We start from the raw sequence: 5,260 nt of genomic DNA, 5'->3' as shown, positions 1-5,260 counted from the left end.
GAAGCACAGGATTGGACCTCTGTTCTGCCACCCGAGCAATATTAACACCACAATTGGTACTCAAGCCTTGAGAACAGGAGTCTTTGGGCCTCTTCCCCCAGGAGCAATAGGGCTATTGTTAGGACGCAATAATGCCTTGTTCAAAGGAATTAGAGTTATTCCAGGAAGTAGATTCAGACTTTCAAGGAGAAATAAAAATCATGTTTAGGGCAAAAATGGGGGTATTTATGATACCACAGGATGCTCAGATAGTGCAATTGGTTCTTCTCACTATGTTCAAACCAACAACCCCTTTTTAAAGGACATCAGGGGATCTGCTGGTTTTGGGTCCACAGGCTCCATGGGTGCTTTTTGGGTATCAACTCTTGAACAGCGCCCCATGCTCACCCTTACCATACAAGGTAGACAATTTTCTGGACTTGGGGACAGGGGAGCAGATTCCTCAAAAAAGCAAAAAAAAAACATTGGCCACAAGCATGGCCTCTTCAGCCAGCCTCCACTCATTAACAAGGAGTAGGAACTACTATGGCTCCAGAACGTAGTACTCAGTTTCTTAAATGGTCAGATGATGAAGGACATACAGGAATTTTTCAGCCTTTTATGTTAAGTCATATACCTGTTAATCTTTGGGGGAGAGATGTGCTTCAGGCCATGGGAGCAGTCCTTACTACTGAGCCTGTTAAAAATATGCTGGCTGACCAAGGTTATATACAAGAAAAAAGACTGGGTAAATTCCTACAAGGTGAACCTCAGTCTGTTACATCCAAAAATTTAATTATCAAAAGAGCAGGAGATCGCTCTGGGCTGGGAAATTTTCCCTAGGGGCTATTGCTATACAGCCTGTTCCCATTCCTATTATCTGGAAAACTGATAACCCAATATGGGTGGAGCGATGGCCCTTATCTATTGAGAAGTTACAGGCTGCACATCAAGTTGTAAAGGAACAATTAGAGACAGGACATATTGTTTCTTCCACTTCCCTATGGAATACCCCAATCTCTGTTATAAAGAAAAAATCTGGAAAACGGAGACTCCTACAAGATCTCTGAGCTGTTAATGATTGTATGCAAATTATGGGAGCAACACAACCTGGCTTGCCTTCCCCTGTGGGTATTCCTCAAGGCTATCATTTATTAGTTATAGACCTAAAAGATTGCTGTTTTAGCATTCCTTTACATCCTCAGGATAATGAATGATTTGCATTTAGCATTCCTTCTATTAACTTTAAAGAGCCCTATAAGAGATATCAATGGATGGTGTTGCCTCAAGGTATGGCCAATAGTCCCACTATTTGTCAAATTTATGTACCATTGGCCATTGCCCCCGTTAGAGAAATTTCAATCCTTATACATTATACATTATATGGATGATATTCTTTTAGCCGGCCTGGATTCCAAGGAAGTGAATGAGGCTTTTGGGGAATTGTAACATAATTTTCAACTAGCTGGCTTAAGATTAGTCCCAGAAAAGGTGCAACAAGAATTTCCCTATCAATACCTGGGTCATCAATTGTTATTTTCTGGTATCCATCCTCAAAAGATTACTTTAAGGCTGGATAATCTGACCACCCTTAATGATTTTCAAAAATTATTGGGACACATGAATTGGGTTCGATCTAGTTTGGCCCTAACCACTGGGCAGCTTAGACCATTATTTGATATTTTACAAGGAGATTCTGTTCCCACGTCTCCGCCCACCTTAACATCTGATGCGCGAGAATGTATAAAGCTTGTTCAAAAATGTCTCCAATCTGCACATTTAAATTGTATTGACTATTCTCAGAACTTGATGTTATTAGTCTTTGCTTCAGCGTATTCCCCTACTGCAGTATTTTGGCAAACTGGCCTATATTATGGGTGCATGAACATGCATCCCCAAGAAAGACAGTTAGATCTTATGCTCAGGCAATGCTTTCTGTTATTCAAAAGGCATAAAAAATGAGTATTCAAGTTTTTGGCAAGATGTCGGATTTAATTGTTACTCACTATACTCAACAACAGATACAATGGCTTCAACAGTTTGATGAGGAGTGGGCACATTGCTTGTGTTACACACCCTGCCGCTTAGATAGTCATTTTCCTTCCAGTAAGTTAGCTCATTGTTTTAAAAATAACCCTGTGTGTTTCCCCAAGGTAATTTCCCAATATCCTCTGAAGGGGGCCCATAATGTATTTACAGATGGCTCTTCAAATGGTTGTGCAGTAGTTGTTTCTTTTCCCATTATCAAACGCTCTATACTTAAAGTGAAGTCTGCACAATTTGCAGAACTAGCTGCAGTACAATTAGCCCTTCAACATTTTTCTGATGAACCATTTAACTTATACACGGATAGTAAATATGTGTATCATATATTGGCTCCCTTAGAAACTGCTGCTCATATAGCTCCAGTGTCTCGTGTACAAGAACATTTACTAGCCGTACAAAGCCTACTATGGAGGAGCTTTCACCAATTTTTATAGGATATCTCCGAGTGCATTCTGATTTGCCCGGCCCTTTAAGTAAAGGAAATGCTATTGCTGATTTTAATACTAAAACAGATTATGCCATCATGATGATGAGAGAGTCTGGGTATGAAGCAGCCTGCAAAGCTCATACAACCTTCCACATTAATGCAGGGTCACTCAAATTCCATTTTAAAATTACTAGAGACCAAGCTATTGATATAGATAAGAATTGTCCCCTATGTGCAGAGTTCTTATCATATGATTGTTAAAAATCTACTATTCCGTAATGAGTAATCACTGTATAAGGCAGTGGCCCCATTCTCTGGGCACGGCTTCTGGTACCGATCTCCTTCTGTGTCAATACCACAAAAGCCAAATGACGGATGACACCATCATTACTTACCCAATCAAATAACTTAATAATTGGATAGTCCTGCATACATAACTTTCATAAGATGGAACCCAACTCCAGTGATTGTCAAGGAAGTTATACTTAGATAATTAAATAATGCCAAGTGATTAACACCCATGGAGGAATGGCCAGACTCTAGTCAAGAAGAACAACATTTTCATCGATTTCAATAAATAATATATAATGAAATATGATTGAATAATGGCATGTGTTGCATACTGAAATCCCACATGGAGTAGTCAGACTGATCTCTTACTGGAACAATTATGTTTTTAAAAAATTAAATTTATAATTAATTATTGGGTCTTTTATATTAACACTGACAAGATAGCACTAAAGACCTAAACCTATTGCTGATGTAAAGATCTATTTATATAGCTAAATGATGAAGTAATGAGAAATTATTACATCATCAACTACCAAAATATGACTCCAAAAGGGACTTATGGTCCATAACATTACGTGTATTTTAAATATGTGAATTAAATGATGAATTATTACTTAATTTCCTAGTTTAACAGTTAAAGAAGTAAGTGTAGTATTAGATGACGTGACTGTCTGGTACAACGGTCTCCCCTAAGGAGGCTCAAAACTCCAGTGATCACTGAATACATAATGACAGATTTTCATAATTAAATGAATAAACATTAAACAAGTGGATGGTGTTTTATGCGTGAAGCCGAAATGATTGCTCAATACTAAAGAGACTTCGAGTTCTTAATCCTAGATATGAACAAAAAATGAATGAAGAAAGAGATAGTTTCTCATAATTCACCACTAGAGAGATAACACAATGATATCAACATGTATTTAAATGAAGAAAGGAAGACAGACAGAAAGAAAGAAAGAAAGAAAGAAAGAAAGAAAAAAGAAAGAAAGAAAATTCACAAGACACAAGACACACAGCCAAAAGGTGGATCCAGACTCCACTCTTCCTGGAGTAGAAAAAGACATATTTGAATAATGAAATAATCAGATAGTTAGATCTTCTGTCACACTTGAGTCACATGGTGGCGCCAAACTTCAGGGATCACAGATTATATAATGAAAGAATTTAATGATTACATCTTTAAATATGTAAGCCGTTGACCTTTTTTTGTATCATCAATTCCTGGGCAGTCTTGCCAGGTATGAAACTATATGCTGTCATCACCCATTTTTAAAATGCCATCAGTTAATCGTCAGATAATCATACTGTCCTGCCTGATGAATTCTGTAGCCTGACATCATCACAAGCGCCTGAATGTCTGTTGTGGTGCAGCAGGACGTGAGATATTGGGCCCAATCCTGGCATAGCAGTAGTCTCAACTGGGGCTAACAGACATCTATAGAACATTCCATCCAAAGACAAAAGAATATACCTTCTTCTCTGCTCCACATGGAACCTTCTCTAAAATCGACCACATACTAGGAGACATAACAAACCTCAACAGATACAAGAGAATAGGAATAGTCCCCTGTATCTTATCGGACCACCATGCTTTAAAATTGGAATTCAACAACAATACAAATAGCAGAAAACCTGCAAACTCATGGAAACTTAACAATGTGCAATTGCACCACTCCTGGGTCAAAGAAGAAATAAAGAAAGAAATTAAAGACTTTCTAATATTCAACGAGAATGAGGATACAACATACCCAAACTTATGGGACACCTTGAAAGCAGTGCTACGAGGGAAGTTCATTGCACTAAGTGCCCATATGAAGAAAACAGAGGATAGTCACATAAATGAATTAACAGCGCAAATGAAAACCTTAGAACAGAGAGAAGCGAATTCACCCCGCAGGAGCTGACGCCAGGAAATAATCAACTTGAGGGCTGAAATCAACAAAATAGAAACCAGGAAAACAATACAAAAAATCAATGCAACAAAGAGTTGGTTTTTTGAGAAAGTCAACAAGATTGATAAACCTTTATCCAAATTAACGAAAAAGCAGAGACAGAACATGCAAATTAACAAAATCAGAAACGAAATGGGGAACATAACAACAGACACAGAGGAAATCCAGACAATTTTCAGGTCATACTTCGAAAATCTGTATTCAACAAAAATTGAAAATTCAAAGGAAATGGACAAGTTTCTGGATAACTATCACTTACCAAAATTAAATCAAGAACAGACAAACAACTTAAATAGACTTATAACCCGAAATGAAATAGAAGCAGTCATCGAAAGCCTTCCAACGAAAAAAAAGTCCAGGGCCAGATGGATTCAGTGCAGAATTCTACCAGACATTCAAGGAAGAACTAATACCACTACTCCTCAAACTGTTCCACAAGATAGAAACAGAAGGTTTATTGCCAATCTCTTTTTATGAGGCCACAATAACTTTGGTACCCAAACCTCACAAAGACACAACTAACAAAGAGAACTACAGACCAATATCCCTGATGAACATCGAT

This window comes from Phodopus roborovskii, unplaced genomic scaffold (genome assembly GCF_943737965.1).
Source record: "Phodopus roborovskii unplaced genomic scaffold, PHOROB, whole genome shotgun sequence".
Lineage (NCBI taxonomy): Eukaryota > Metazoa > Chordata > Mammalia > Rodentia > Cricetidae > Phodopus > Phodopus roborovskii.
The sequence above is the reverse complement of the archived record's forward strand: the minus strand, read 5'-3'. Positions refer to the sequence as shown.